At 34.9% G+C, this 17,489-nt stretch overlaps 1 protein-coding gene and 1 non-coding gene across 2 annotated transcripts in view; one reads left to right on the top strand and one right to left on the bottom strand.

Annotated features, from left to right (window-relative positions):
* Positions 1-17,489, top strand: part of LOC109859885 (zinc finger SWIM domain-containing protein 8) — a 36,548-nt gene that overhangs the window by 2,530 nt on the left and 16,529 nt on the right. The window lies entirely within an intron of this gene.
* Positions 2,795-2,865, bottom strand: Trnag-gcc. Its single transcript has one exon. It is a non-coding gene; the product is annotated as a tRNA-Gly (tRNA).

Below are 17,489 nucleotides of genomic sequence, written 5' to 3'. Positions count from 1 at the left end.
AATTAGCGTTTGTTCGTGTGAACCAGTAACACGGTTTCCGAATCATTGAGTAACACAAATCTTTGTTTTCAGAATAAAAACGTACGCCAATAAACTTAATGTATACATTTATTACATTAACACGTCAATGGATAATGAGTTAATCGCGCGCAGTGTTGGTCGAATGAAATTTAATCGATTGTTATAACGTTAGTTTGAAACTTAACGTTAAATTTGATTCTTAAAGACCGCGTGCAGCGTGGAAAGACAATTTGATTTACAAAGCGAGTTATCGCGCGCTCGTTTATATTGTACAATGTATTAACAGCATACATGAATAGTAAGCGACAGTATTTTAATAATAACCAATCGATACTATTAATATCGCGAAAGATATATATATATATATTGCTGAAGAGTGTTACTGTTGAAATATCAACGGTAACACAAGATTGCCTCTCGCACGCAACAATATTGGCTGGCGCGGAAAGAGAAACCGCTTTGGAGAATTTCTACGACTACGGAAACTCGTTCGCAGAATCTACCGGTATAAGTACTCATTATCTGCGCTACACAGAACTAACGTAGAACAATGGAGCGCAACGTCTCTTCTACGTAATTATCGCGCGGCTTGTCGTTTGAGGGCGAGGATCTTTCTCGTGCCGTTTGCCTAGATTAGGAGTGACCTATGTGAACCTGGCAACCCGACTTTTACGACAATTATTTGTTTTTAAACTTTTTTTCTTTTTTGAAAATTTTGGAAAATTATATTATCTTGATATTAAAAATAAAAATAAATATTAATATATATTAATATGGAATTTAATTACGACACAACATTATCTGTAACACAGTATAGAGGAGAGAAAATATAAAAAAACAGTAACACAATAAAGAGAAAGAAAAGTATAAAAATAAAATCTTCTGAGTAAAAAAAATAACATAACAAATAATCTTTCCACTATTTATTGTGCTTGTGCATATGCACGCTCTTATGTTGGAATAAGAACGTGTGGCTCACATGCAGCTCGCTGTGTGTGTCTGTTGTCGTCATATATAGCAACCACAATTACCGGTTCCGGCAACAGATGCGCGCATTCTCGTCGTGTTGCATGTTCTTGACTTGATAAGTGCGACTTTTTAGGACATGACAAGCGTGAAAGTGATGTGAGCGAAAGAATGATTTTTTTTTTATGAAGATTTGCCGGACTTTAAAAGAAATAAGATCATAAATTCTAACAAGTGTGATAGATATTTATTTTCTAAAAATTTTACATTTTTGTTACTGCAATTCTTGTTGCGCTTGGCAGTATATCGCTTTTTTGTAACCAGGTCAGTTGTTATTAAATAGCTGATAGTACACATCACAAATGCGTTCTGCAAAAACATATCGATATTGACGTAAAATTGAAAAAAATTATTTTTTTTGTATATATAATATACAAGGCAAAAATGTTATTTGATAGTTTTTTTTTTTTTTTTTTATTTGTGAAATAAAATTTTAACATGACGTCCACACGTCTTGAAAGAGCATCGCTACATAAAAATATAATATAGTTGAATGAAGTTATCATCTTTTATGAAGATTGTTTTAAAAGTCCTTAAGACTTGTTAGGTCGAATAAGAATGAAACGCTCAAAGCAAATTCCTTAATGCACACAATACACGCACACACAAACTACTTAATAGCTTTCAACAAGCTACTTATACCTATTGTTACAAATTCACCGATGAAGCTCTGTTGAGAAGCTCGCAAAAAATTTTAGTCGCAACCGAGGAAAGAAGTTCTCGTGTATTTGCCTCGCAGCTCGCAGCGCAATTTTCTTGTCGTCCGAAAGTCGGGAAAGTCGGATAAAATTGTCGCGCAGGAAGCGCCGAAAGCACAACCATCGTTTTCTCTCAAAGCGCATGACTCGAATTGCGAATACAGAAAATATATCTTTTCAACCAAAACAATTTTCTTTATTTTAAATCTTTCTCGCAGTTTTATATTATTTATCTCGTCTACCTCTATATTATTTATTGTCTATATTAAGAAAGACGTGTAAAACCTGTACCTATGTACACTTAAACACATGTGTGTTGAACACAAAATGACGTGTATTTTGCATATAATTTAAAAATTATTTCAGCTTTTGTAGCATAAGAAAAAAAATTCAATTTGCGTGAAGATTAAGTAAAGTCAAAACACGGAACACTCTGTGTAAGTGTACAGAAACACCTTCAAAAATCCAAAAGCTGTCGCTTACAGGGAGAAACGGGCGCTAACGACGGCCGCAAATTCGATTCGTCGACAAACTTCATCTTCAAATTTGCACCTCTACGCCGATAAAGCTGCTCGCTTTCTACATGTTACGTTCCACCACGAACAAATAGCTTCTTTTGTCTTGAAAGGGCAGACCAAAAGTTTGTACACTCCCAGTGTTTGGTATCGCTAGCATTTAATTATTGACGTCAGATGACGTCGATATAACCGTAGTCAACAAAAGATGTTTTTTTAACGTTCTTTTTTTAAATGTTTAATAAAGCGAACATTGATTTATTTCTCTAGTACAGAAAACAAATTCATTTTTGACAACAATATTTTTTTATATTCTATGTTTTAAATCTCAAATATATACTTATTTATATATTTAAAAAAAAAAAAAATTGAAAACGAGTATTGCTCTTTCTCTATTATTGTAATAAGTAATAGATGATCCTAATAAATTATTGATTAATGTTTTTGCATGCAGCAAAAAAATTAATCAACAATTTATTTAGATATTCTAAGATGTAAATACATATATCATTAAAAAAAAAATGAAAAAAGTTTTGCATCGGCCGGGAATCGAACCCGGGCCGCCCGCGTGGCAGGCGAGCATTCTACCACTGAACCACCGATGCTCACGTTGAGTTATCTCAAAACCAATGTATAAAGAGAGCAATCAAACTTGTATTTCAATTTTTTTTATAAAATTACAAATTAAAAAGAAATGGCTACATATAAGAAAATTGAGAGTGAAAGTACTTTTCAGATGGGGCAAGATTTTTATATTTAAGTTCTTTACAAATAATTGTAAATTAATAGTTCGCACGCGACAAGAGAATCAAGTAATAATAAAAATATGTAAATTTTATAATAATGAACGTAGACAAACACATTTTTAATAAAACCCTATTAATATTGACTTAATTATTAAGATTGTATATTGAAGATAATTTATCTTTTTATTACGTATAATAAAGTGGTATATGAGAAAAGATTTTTTTCGCGTTTATATATCCTATATGCGTCAACCGTAGCGTACTTTAACGAGGTGGAGCAGGGTTAAACAAAGAACGAGACAATAACTCTCCTGCCTGGTTTGCCGATTACTCTCTGGTTCAGGATCGGCCATTGCACTTTCGTAATAAATATAACAAAGAAAACGAGTTAAGGCAACCCAAGCATTATCATTTATTTAGATGACTTTTCAACATTAGCACGCACGTTCATCTTATATTATTATATAACGACTGTCGTTTACAAAGTACATGTGTCGAAACGATTGGCAAACATTTTAACAGTAGATTTTTTTTTAAAGACGCGATTAAACTTCACGATCAAATGATTCGAAAGAAAGTTGTATACTATATCGATGTAAGTTGAAATTATATATATATATATATATATATTTTTTTTTCCATCATATATACTTTTGCAATTTCACTTTCAAGATAAACTTCTCTTATTTGTTTCGCTTTATTAAGACAAACAGAAATTATAAATTATTCTGCATCTATTAAATTAATCAAAACTACGTTAATATATTTGTATATCATGAGAATAATTATTTTATGATCAATTTTGTGAGAAACAAATAACATGCAAACATAAGAGATATCTCGGTAAATACAACAGTTCATTGTTGCTGTCTTGTGCTTTGTAGTTACACGTTAAAAAAAAAAAAAAAAAAAAAAGAAGCTCGTGACACGAAACAGCACGCTGTACGCAGTCTGTGTAAGCCGAATCCGAAGAAAAGCGGTGCGAGATAGGGCAGGTAGTCAATTCCGACATCCGGTTTGCCGTGGAACAAAGTTAATGCACCTGGCTCGCAGCATCGCGACTCGCATTCGGTCTGATCCTCGAGAAGCTGTCTCTTTTTCTTACGCAAGCTGTGGCGCAGTTTTTTAGATCCTTCTCTTTCTTCTTTCTGTTCTTATTTTGACTTGCCGAGAAAAACGTCCCTCTGTGGACGGTCGTATCTATCTCGAAAATCATTTACGCGCATGCTGCATACGAGATACGCGGTTTTCAAAAAATAAATCTCATCGCGAAATATATCGGACGTCGAAGTTCTGATCTTATAATGTCGAAGTTACTGTTTATGTCTTGATTTGTGTTTGACTTGTGAAATTTACCGACGCGGAGATGATCTCTCGCGAAGATCCGGTTGCGAGTGATTCAACATGGTGTTATTTACACGCATTCATGTCAAATCGAAAGTAAACGCGCTTTCACTGTGCAAGAATACATACACACAGAAAAACTCGTACGTGCGAGAATCTGATTTTCTGAATTATTATTCAAGTTTATTCACGCGAATGCTTGTATATACGATGTGTAAGTCCAAATCTCTTTTCTTCTCTCAAATACCATTTCTTTTGTCACGTTAAACAAATTATGTATTAAAAAAAATCTTACCCAAATATATGACGATGTCGTTTTCAAACGTGCGCATATTGGAAATCATCGCGATAAGACACTGTAACATTTGTCATATATAAAAAATTTAATCAGAAATCGTCGATCGCAATCGAAAGGAACGATAAGGCGCGGAAAAGAGAAATAGAGCTGGGGAAACTAAGATGGATATATTATTACGATTCGTGTGGGGATGTGATATACCAGAGAAAAAGGAAAAGGAGAAGACGACTGTGTTTGTCTCTTGGTGAGGTTCACGGCCGTCTCCTTTCAGGGACCGCAGGATCGATGCTACAACAAGATTCACCGACCGAAGAAATGGCCCGTTTCCCTTCTCCCCCTCCTCTTCCCCCCACCCCGTTTCTTCTGTTCTTTTCTACTCAGGTCAAACACCGGGAAGGTGAGCCGCAATAACAAGCTAACAGAGGAAAAAGACAGATAATGATGACAGAAAGAATAATGATTGCAGGACGTTCTAATTGTGTGAGTCGTTCTTCGTTTCGTTCCTGTCTCCGTGTCGCGTCCTGTTCAAATCGTTGCACCGGTTTTTTAAACGAGGTCCTCATTATTTTCTTTCCTCGTCGTGTTGCATCTACGATTGATGCGTTGTGTATGCGATTCTTCTCATCTCTTCACGTTTCGATCGCTCTCCTCTGTTTCTCGTCAAGACGCGCGCGCGCGTGTGCACTCGCGTGACACTACCATCTCGATAAGGAAAGCAAAGTTTATTCACTTCTCGCTTATCTCTGATCGTTAAAAAAAGAACAACGCATTATTTTGTGCAATTGCTCTTCTCGAAAAATAAAATTCGTTAACGGAGTTACACTTTGTTTTTAATTTCTTCTCGTTTGTTTGTCGAATAACATTGCAATTATTTTTTGGTTCTTTGAAAAATTTTTCGATGTCAGAAACATTATCGTGAGTAATGTGATCGTGAATAATAACGGCATGTGTTTATCAGATCAGGATTGTAACGTATCATTTTTAGTGTGACATTACAAAATTAACAGTATAACTCATATGTTTTTGTCTTGCTTAAATCTCCAAAAATAGCATGATGACGAGAGAAAGAAGCGGGGGACTGCGGACACACAGGAAATCGAGAACCGCAGAGAATGACAGCAGACTTCTTTTCACGAATTTTACGTGTGTTTTTCAGTGACGATTTTTCTCTGAGTCATCATGGACATAGATTATACGGAAGACAAATGCCGATGATGCACCGTACCGATTGAGTCCGCTTGTCTCGTTTTGATGTAAATCGCTGGCGTAAATTGATTTACGGTTAAAAATATTGAAAAATATCTTTTTTTTTTTTTCTATTGTTCGCATACACTGTATGCCGCAATTCTTACAACGTTTTGCGTCCGCACACATTGTTAAAGCTAAAATTCACTTACAAAACGCATTTATACGCGCGTTGAATGTTGAATAGTTGACTTACTTAACAAAAAACTTAAAATATCAATATTTTGATTGTTGACAAATTCGTGAAATAAATTTTAAACTTTTTGTGTGTTTTATACAGCGCGCGACGATGAAATAGAACAGACGCATAACGGTATTTTTCTTGCTATTATGCTAATTTCGCATAATTTCTCTGTGTGACTTACTCACCGTTATAAGACGCCATGTAATAACAGCATAGTGCATAGTGCATTAGATGTTCGCCTGCAGTCGCATGAATGACAAACTTTTACGTCTACGCAAATTGCGATTAGCATGGGAATTCTAATCACGAACAAAAAAATTGCTGAAGTGTTAACCTACGACATGCGTCATTGCCAGTCGAAACTCGCTCTGTGTTCACATATTATCGCTGACACTGTTACCGCACCTACTAATCGCGTTGTTTTTCTGTTAATTAAGCTACTCATACTTACAAGAATAATTTATTTCTAAAATATAAAACATATATATATATATATATATATATATATATATATACATGTATAATTTTTTTTTAACTAAAACAAAACCATTCCCTGTTGTATATTGATGCGAATGTATTTTCTCTTTTTTTTTCTCGAGACTAAATCGATGCCGGCTGGCTACTGTCGCGTCAGCAAGTAGCAACAATTCGTTCGCGTGCTCACGCTATGAATAAGTGATTGCTCCTTCGAACTTAAACGCAAAAAGTCTTAGCCGTCTGAATCGCGCACGTGCAATATTTCACACGATATACAAAACTCGTTGATGTTTTTTTTTTTTTGACAATTTACTTGAAAATTCGAATTGCGCGCAATTTGTCGAAGAATATATATAAATTAATTTAAGAGTAAAAGTAATTTATATTCATATATTATATTATATTATTCATATTATTGTTAAACAACTTATAAATATGAAATAATATTTTTAAACGATCAAGTTGCATTATTTGCGGCCTGCAAATCAGAAAGTCAGTTCTCTCACGATCAATGGTGCACACCCACCACTTAACTTCGTGCAACACTATGGCTGTCTAGGCCGCGGCTGTTTCACTGGCGTCGTTCGCGCGCTTTATACTCTTATGTAAATTCGTGTGCGCGGTGCTTCTTCTTATGCAAAAATGACATTTCTCGTTTACCCAAGTCTCGCTGAACGCAAGAATAAAAACGAATAAAAGCTATTGCGATAAATAACACGTTCAATATGTGCAATGTCAAATTCATCTTTTTTTTTTTCTGGAACGTTTTGCTTCCAAATAACTTATACGTATAGCGCGAAAGGACAATGAACGTTTTTATTCATGTCTCTTAAAATCTGCATAGCTGTGCAAACAATATAATAAACAGAGCATTTACAATATATATGTTACGAAAAATATGTTATTTTTTTTTCAAAGCAAGACAATAGAAAATATAAAGACAGAATTAAGGAGACAGAGACAAAAAATAATTTTTTTTTTAGAACAACAATCTCGTGACGATCTTTCATTCGTCTAGTTCGCTCCATCGCGCCGTACTTGATGTACTAAAAATACTCACTTTAACGCAGCGACGCGTAAATGGATCTCGGAATCGGTTACTTTGTTACGAGAAACAGTTGCAACGACACATGGCACTCTTTAATACATCGTATAATATATACTATATATGCTAACATATATGTATTATACATGTCTACAAAAAGAACAAAAAATAAGGCCTCAAATTTATATTTGAGAGTTTGTCGGTAACTTATAAGATTTTCAAATTTAACTCTTTTAGGTTTATTTATTTATAAAAAAAACATGTTAAATTCATGAAAATATATATTGTATGTGAACGACGCACAGTTACGTAACTTGATAATACATAAAAAAAGAGCGTAATCTAAAAATGCACGAGATCTGAAAGTCTTTTCAAAATTACGGTTGTACGTTCATTGTTTGCATCTTATATTGCACATATGTGAACGCGTGTGGAGAGAGGGCGGAAACTATTCCAGACCTACAACAATAACAATGGCAACGACCGGGACATGAGGCGGATCAACGTCGTTTGATAAGATTATAGCTTCGACGGCAGGTGTAGGTCTCAGGAACGGGCAACTCGGGCCCTGGTATAAATTTTAATCTTGCGAGAACGAGGTCACTGGCCGTCCAGGTGTTTCGCCGACGCTGAAAATAAAATGCGTGCAAACAAGTGAGAATAACAGCGCATTGTGTTGCTTTTGCACAAAACAACATACGCATAATTTAGCTCTCGCAATGTCAACTTCGGAAATCATTATCTTTTTACAAACAGTCATATATGTGTGACAAATGTTCTAATTTTATAGCTTTTCGAAATAACGAACATCTTTGACGAAAGAGAAAAACATAGAATTTTTATTTTTGAGAATATGCGTTTATATATATTTTTACGAAATTTTTTTGTATGTATTTATCAAAGTGCAATGCTGATTGTCAAGAATTTTTTTGAAGGATTTTCTTTTGTCATCGCGTCTTCTCAAAGAGTTTGTAGATGTCTCTTTGGACATAAGTAATGCAATGTATATATATTCGAATTACTAGAGTGCGTTTTTTTTGCTGTAATTAGTTAGCATTTTTATTTTTAATAAAATATATATATAATACATATACAATTTGCCGGACAAAAGAATAAAAATAAAACAAACACAAATAGAAAGACATGTAATAAAGATAACTAAAACTAAATATAAAAATTGAAGTGCAATCGCCATTAGAATGACAAGAAAAAATAAAGAATATTTAATAAAATAAAATAAATAGAATAATAAAATTAATTTAATAAAATAAATAGAATATTTTATTCTCTTGAATTTTCTACTATTTTTACCTAGTAGATTTCAGATATTGCAGAATTTAAGCGACAATAGCATTTGACAATAATTAAATTGTTGCAATTATTTTCAAAGTAATATTTATTTTATGTTAAGATTTTATGTGTTATTTGTATTACTTCATTACGGTACAAATGCTGTTTCTCGTTTAACGACGAGTTCCTTCATTTATGAGTGTTTTAAGTCCCATTGCTCGGCCATGGTGATTCGGATTTCTCATGAGTCACTGCCTCCTATATTTTCGAGCAGCTGCGCTTCAACGTCCTACCACTCTGCATTTAAATTATATGGCACTAGCTAGGTTTAGAAGCGTTATAAAAGCTGCGACAAGAGAGAGAGTGTTTCAATTTGGAAGAATTAATTTCTCCAGCTTAATCAAAGTACGCAAAAGCACGCGCGGTACGCGCGACGCGCGAAATAAATTATTACAAGGGAACGTTACGGTTAGATAGCGAGTGTGATCACGTCGGATAATCATGTCGGCAGTTATGTACAATAAAAGCGAGAATATTTTCTTAAATCTTTCTAGCGCACACACGTGAAAAATTTGCATTTTATTTCCGCTTTTCGCGCTCTTGGGATCGCATTACGGCACATTTTCTTGTCAAAAGAAACGTAGTAAAAGTGTACGTAATATGCATGTAATGTCAAGGCGTCTGTTAAGCTGGCATTTTAACATGAAATTTTCATAATCCTGATTAGAGTTTCCGTTTTATTTTGAAGAAAGTAAGAGTTTACATAAAAAAATTTTTTGCTGATCAACGATTACAAATTTGAGTTAAAAAACATCGAGTCAACTTTTAATTGAAAATCATGATGGCATAGTTCTAAACGGCTAAGTAGCTTTGTTTTGCAAATATAGAAATTCGTGATAAATAAAACAAAAATGTTTGATCTCATCAAAAAAAAATGAAAAAAATGTTGAAAAATTAATTTTTATATATAATAGTTCTGAGCTATTTGTATTATAGTTTTATATATTTATTTTAAACAGTTCTTGATAATTTAAAAACAAATTCAAACGCCCAAATAAAAAGGTAACTTCATAACTTTCAATAAGTTGTCAAAACCGATAAAAAATAATACAAATAATTTTTTACGGTGTCATCTGATCGCTCTGAGTCACATTCGTTAAAAACTCGCGTTGAGAACTGGCCAAAACTCAAAACTAGTCGGAATTCAAAAAATACTCATCTTTAGAAGTTGAACAAGTTTTATATAACACTTTCAAATTGAATATCTTACAAACCGCTAGTTCAATCGGTTTCACTCTTAAGACTTTTTGTTAAAACTCGTCGAGAACTGACGAAAACTCGTAGATAACATGCGTATTTTTAATTGTTTTTCTGTATTCCATTTTATTGCCAATTTGTTCGCTAATTCGCGCGGTGAAAAACTCTCATCTCGTTTTTCGTTATTGTCGAATTTGCCGGAATGAATTTGCGATAAATCGACCAGGTTTGACGGAAAACGAAGGAAACCGGTTCTCATTTAGAGCGAAGCTCGCGTTGAACGATGCCTTGATGTTTCATTATAGTTCCTTTCTTCTTCGATCACCGTTACTGCGCGATCGTCGAAGTAAATCACACCAATATAAACTCTTCTTTCCTCTCAATTATTGGCGCGTGGTATCAGATATTGAGAGAGAAGTCATGATAGAGAAAAAAAAATTTTCACGATAAAGAAACCACGGATATGCGTAAGAAATATTATTTCTGTTAGTTTTGGTGTGTTACATTCATGCGTTTGCAGTCAAATCGTTTTAAAATATTGTAACAGGTGCGCATGTACAATTAATAAATCTCGTTAAAATTATTTTTTAGGTATCTTTATGCATAAAGCAGCTGAGGAACGTCGCGTTGGGAAGCGTTATGAGTAATAAATGAGCGTCTCGCACATATGGATTTAAATTTAATAGGAAAACTGTTAATTAAGTCGTAGCAATGAAAGTAAGGCAGCAATCTTGCGTCTGAATGTAACATGCCGCGTAAGCTATAAAAGCACATTGCCGTATGATGTGTGTGTGTATTTTATGGTTCGCAGAATTAATAAGATCGTGCACAATACGAGCAATATATCGGCAGCAAACTGGATAACGGCTATAGAAGTTAACACTCTTCATATATATAATAAATCTCTCACTCTGCATATACTCGGATTATTATTCTCTTATATATATATATATATAAAATATCTCGTTGAAATATGCGCTGCTCCTGAGAAAGCGAATTGGCGGATCACTTCCATTAGGTACATCGTTGCTTCTCGATCGCTCGATCGTATTGTGCAAAGAAAAATCGACGCACTTATCTCGGCGAAGGCGAATTTACTTGAGAAAGCGGCGGCGCGCTCGCGACCGAAGCGAAATAATCGCTCGCGTAACGCGCGCGCAAGAGACGATTTCCGGATGTCGAAAGTGCCGTAACTGAGAGCTCTCTCAGTTTTCTCTCCTCGTCAAAGCCAATACTCTTCCTTTGTAATCTCAATAATTACTTATCCACGAAAGGAAAAAAATAGTCCGATGCGAACTAAATCAGGGAAAAAAAATTTAAACGGGAGAGACAAAGAGTCGGAGTTCGGAAAAGAAACAAAGTAGAAAAGTGGCGGCTGTGAGAGAGTTACGGAAGAGAGAGAGAGAAGTTTGCGAAAAAAAAAGAGAGGGGAGCAGAGAGTATATACTCGTATTGAGATACATCTCTATATCTCTCTATATTCTGTATCCCTACAGAAAGAGGAAAAGAGAAACAGAGAGAAAGAGAGAGAGAGAGAGAGAGAGAGAGAGAGAGAGAGAGAGAGAGAGAGAGAGAGAGAGAGAGAGACCTTGTTGTCATGGCAACCGTATCGATCCCTGCGGCCCCGTGGAGATATGTACGAAACGATTCACAGTTAGCGAATTCTATACTGGTGCGTTAATACGAGTAGGCCCTGGTTGAAGTTGCGAGTTGTGCCACATTGAAGCTGCCACATTCCCGCACACGATAGTTGCCCTAGAGTTAGACGAGCGAGTGTGCTCAGGGCCCGGCCGCAAATTAATTCCCGCGCGACCCAAACCGAGAGAGAGTCACCGCTCGAGAATTTATCCTCGGAATTCAATGCGATTCAGTTTGTGTCTGCAATGTCATATCATATGGAAATTTGAATTTTCGATTCGAAAGAAACAATTGCAACCACATGACCTAAAGAATTACAATATATTGTTAAAAAAATGAAAGATATATAATATGTATCATAATATATTTTATTAAACAGTAAAAATTGAGTGTTATAATTTATTCTTTTCTCTCTATGTAACTTCCGATTTTTTTTTCAACAATGATTCTCATATTACATGAATAAATAACGGCATTGGATGATGACAAGATGTTTAATAATACGTTACCCTCTATACAATAAAAATACGTTAGTGATTTCTCGGCATTATAATGCGGCAAGCATGAAATGAAACTGGAAAACAGTGAAATTATATAAGTTTTTCAATTTTCTTGATATATATATATATATATATATATATATATATATATATATAGAACAGCTGATCCAACCAAATCGATTTTTCGTTTTGGCCGGCTGGTAAGCCAAGGTCGTGTTAATGCCTCAGGTGCAAAACGCTACGCTTAACAATGCAGACTAAACAAAGACCGTATTTTTTTTTGATATCATTACTTTCTGCTAATATTCTTGATGAAAAAAAATCGATTTGCACTATAAAACTCTTTTCGAGAAAAAAAAAGAAATACGCGTTGATTTAAATTTTATTTATCAACAACTTTTTGTCGAGAAAGTGTAAATTATATTTCAATTTATCTTGATGTCTGTTTAGATTTAACATATTGTGGGGCAAAATTATCATGTACGATATCGATTGAGTATATATCAATATATAGGAAACGAGAAATTTATTTTTACATGAGTGACATCTGGTATACCATCTATTTATATTTCTTGCTTCATTTTTTCATTCATCACCGGTTGTCGGCGGCGCAAGGTGCAAAATTTATTCTCGTCTCTCCTGAAGAATGTCGTCGGTTCGCAGAATGCCTTCCAGTTTGACTAGCCTGTGCTCGTCACAACAAAGGACTTTTTAGCAACAGACGGTAGATGACCTGCGCCACCAGAACCCGCCTTTTAACAAACGTCGGCACGCACTCTTCGCAAACCTGTCTTACGAACCATTTAAACGTTAAACCGCTCCGATGGGAAGCGGACGAAATGATGACAGATCATCATAGGAATTCAGCAAGAACCATAGAAAATTCGTTCTTTACCGTTCTCTGTAGGGGACGCGATATTGTGTCTAAACACAACTACCACTACCAACTACAACTACTATATCTTTAAAAAAGTTGGCCAGAAAGAAGAAGAAACGTTACCTATGCGTTTCTCACTCCGAGCTCTCTTCTTTTTTTTTTTTCTACAGCTTATTTTACTCCGCTTAGTTTACAAAAATAACAATATTTATGCAGAACAGTGCGATATCTTTGCACGAGAATATAGAATATTGGAAATATTTGTTTGGAAGTATAGTTAGCAATATATCGGCTACATATATTGCTTTCGATATCGAACACAAACAACCAAATATTATTTCTGTACCTGTCTCTGAGAAAAATTATAAGTTTTAAGTTCTCTCTCCGTTAAAGCGTCTCGATTCATTTGGACTTCCGATATAATATCGGTGATTCGCACACGAAACTTACCTTTTTCCGGATCTTTATTTCGCGGCGAGAAGTTTTGTTCTTACGGAAATGCGGTGGAGTTTTTTGTGCGCGGTCGACTGTGTTTGTTGAGAAACGACGCTTCCTGTTTACACGCGGCGGCTACACGTATCTCATCCGGCAATGCGATTCGTCAGACGTCATCGTTGCGTGTCAGATAGGAAGTATCGATTTGTATTTGCTCGCAGATTTGCACTTTTGCCCAGAAAAAAAATTATACGCCATTTGTATACGGATAAAAAGAAAACATCCGATAATTTCGATCACAAATCTTTATTTTCATCTCTGATCGAATATGCAAACGTTTTCTCATATTCGTCGACTGTAACAAACAAACGCGCAAGTGGACGTATTTTCGTTTGCAATTGCGAAATTCATTTGTTATCAAAAGCTGCACACCCCGTAGATAATGTGTGATTAAAACTCAGGAATTCTGTGCTTCAACTATGCGCGTTGCATGCATGGCGTTCCACCTACACGTATACGTTTCATAAAATGCAACGTAGTTCTAGTTACGTGCCTCGATTGCGAATATATATTGTATGTGTATAAATTTTAGGTATCAACTATACAAAGAGATTTCAAGGAAAAATTTCCGACTTTCTAACAATGATGATATCTTATATTCGGAAGCCTATGTTCGTGCATTCGTACGTATCCCTGAGATACTCGTTTCGCAATAGCGAGACTATTCTGACGAAGACAAATGCCATGCAACGGGTAATAATGCATTCCGTCCACCTCGGGGAGGAAGGGTATCCTCGAGGTACGCGTATCTCGGGAATGTGTATATATGTTACTCGCGTTACCATATTTCATATTTGTGGGTAAACGCCGACCAAATCGCTGTTGAGAGAATTGTCTATTCCGGGGAGCGTGGACATGCTTTTGACGTGCATTTCACTTCCACTGTAACATGATGGCGGATCTTCCGGATTTGCGTTCAAGATTACTTATCAATCAAAGAGAATACACAATGTACACACATGTATCCTTTACGCTGACTTATCTCAAAGAGAAGTAAAATATGTGTTATAAATAAAACCGCGTTTGTGGGACTGAATTAGCTCAATAGCGAATTGTTTAGATTGCCATTGAAAGATTTGCATACGCTGGCGAAGCTTTTGTACAGAGATATGTAACGATCTCTAAATGCAGGAACTCTCGACTGGCCGATGCGTTATTCGCGACAACGCATGTGATGAAAAGTATCACATTGACGTGAAAAAGATTAATGAAATCAGTAACCTATCTCGAGAGAGACGAGTACACGGAGACACAGAATCTAGGGAGGTATGATTTTACTACACAGTAGCTTTCCATACGCGAATACCCTCGCGCCATTGTGCGGACTTGATTAATGCGACAGATGTGATCGATAAGTTTTGCAATCATTAGTGGATGGCTTCTGGAGAAGCTCCTATTCTAAAAGTGTCTTTTAAAATTGATGAGAGGGAGCGAGGATATAGCGTATATTTTAATCGATTTTATTTCTTTTTACATTCACGGAGAACAAAGTTGAGATTCAGATCTACGCAAAATTGAACATAACGATATATTTTTATCTCAATCGATTTTTTTTTTTTTTTTATCTCTCTCGGAGAGATTTTTGAAACTCTCAGAAAAGAATTTCTTCTATTTTGCTTAGTTATTTTTACGAATCGTTTGTCAAGATCTAAACAATAACGGAGAAATATTATACGCATAATTAAATTGATTATGTGAATGACGTGATATGATACGGCAACGTGACGTATCGTATTACAGCAAAAAAAGGATTTTTATCTTCGTCGGTGTAAAATTGGCACCCCCCCAAAGAATGCAAATTCTAACTATAGAATATTCTGTAATATATTCTATTTGCACTTACAACAATCCTACAATTTCTGATAAATGGCATCAGTATAGTTTTGTTGAATTATCTAGAAAACTTCTCCAAGTAAAAAATGAAGTGTTAACTTCAGCGTTAACTCAGACATCAAAGTCGTCAAAATCTCTCCGTTGCCTGTGTCAGTTTGATAAATGAGAGAAAATATTTTTCTACTGTAAAATCTCGCGTATAGAAATTAATGATTATTAACGTAAAATCTGTTTTGTGGGCTTTCGTGAGCTTTTTTTTCCACATATATCTTTTTGAAAAAAACAGTTTGAAAATTAATCTTACAACAACCGCAGTTGCGCGCTTTTATCTTACGCTTTTTTTTTCGTCAAAATGTTTTTGTTTTATATTCATAATATTGTGAATTATTTGACGATCGAATCTATCTCCGATCTGGAAAAACTATCTCGCTCGACCGCAAATTCAATACCGCCGTCACAAAAACCACCAAGGTCTAAAAAAAAAAACAAAAAAAAAAAAAAAGAGAAAACAAGAACGTTAGATAGAAAAAGAATTCATTGCTTGGTGATATTATACAGAAAACACATCGCTTTCTTTATCGTAAGAACAATTTGCGAGAGAAGTGTGAAATTGCATAGATATTGCAAAGAATTAATTTCAATTGCACGTCAAAGTCAGTCACTGAAAATAAAAAATTGTCTAAATGCTTATTCTGCATGTAATAATAATAATAATAATAATAACAAAGTAATTATTGAATAATTAGATAATGCGTTGCGAGATAAAGAATTTAAAGGACGTGAAAACATTTGCGACGGAAGGGAAATCAGTGAACGCGGTTAGACTCGAAAATTCGCAAATTTGTGCGTGCGGAAACAAAAATTCTTTTCTCTCGGTGAACTTACATCGGCGACAAACAGTCCGCGCGGGAAGGGAAATAAACAATTTGTAAGAAAGTCGTAGATATAAAAATTGAAATCTCACGGGTGTCTCTTTTTATATACATCCCCACGTCTCGCTTTTTGAGCCGCCGGTATATATCGATCGGCGAGGTCGATGCACCGACGTTGCGCTACGTGAAATTCATTTTCACAAATCCCCGAGGGAGGCGTTCTGAAATTCACGACTCCGGAAGTAACGGAATAGAACAAAAATGTCACAACCGCGATTATATAGAAAGAAAAAACTGAAAGAAAAATCTTTTTCTGCTGTCGTATCACATCGATATGTACTCCAATATCTCGCATCCGTCGACATGTGTGACTCGGTCTCGCGTTACATATATTTCAATTTCGCTTTTCCATCTAATTTCATTTCACATTGCTGCGCGCAGAAAATTTCTGACAACTACTTTTAAATTTAACATTTATTTTAGAAGATATTTATAATATGTTACAATTTACTCGTGTATTGCGCGCGTTTCTCTCTTTTTTTTTATATTATTTTATAAAAAACGCCGATGTGCAAACAAATATTCAACGTGCCGCGAAAAATATTTTTTTGCTATATCCGTCTAGTGTTAATTGATAATTATAAAGTAGCGAGAACAAAACAATATTTTTTCACGCTAAATATCACTTTTTAATTAAAGCACTCGATGTGTATGCTTCTCCTAAAATTCCTGGCATTCGTAAGGTATTTCATTATAGCGTCGAGTACGAGGGAGGATTCGAGCAAGGCTTATTTCCTACAAAGGTTCTTTGTAATAATGGCTCATGCATGGTATCGTCATTCACAAAGACCGTAAAAGGTGTGTCCGCAAGCGGAAGAAATTGCTCAGAAATATTTCTTTAATAGCGTAAACAATTATAAATAATCTACTGAAATAATCATATTGTCAGATGTGACATACTCAGATCAGATGTGATATAATCAGTGTTTTACTTATAATATAAATTGATTTTTAATTTACTATTTAATTATATTTGACAAATTTCTTTTTATCAATAAAAATTAAAAAAGTTTACTTTTGAAAACGATAAAAGCATAAAATAAATTGCGTCACAAACAGAATGATATA

Source organism: Pseudomyrmex gracilis, unplaced genomic scaffold (assembly GCF_002006095.1).
Source record: "Pseudomyrmex gracilis isolate BER0280 unplaced genomic scaffold, ASM200609v1 scaffold_298, whole genome shotgun sequence".
NCBI lineage: Eukaryota > Metazoa > Arthropoda > Insecta > Hymenoptera > Formicidae > Pseudomyrmex > Pseudomyrmex gracilis.
The sequence above is the reverse complement of the archived record's forward strand: the minus strand, read 5'-3'. Positions and strand labels throughout refer to the sequence as shown.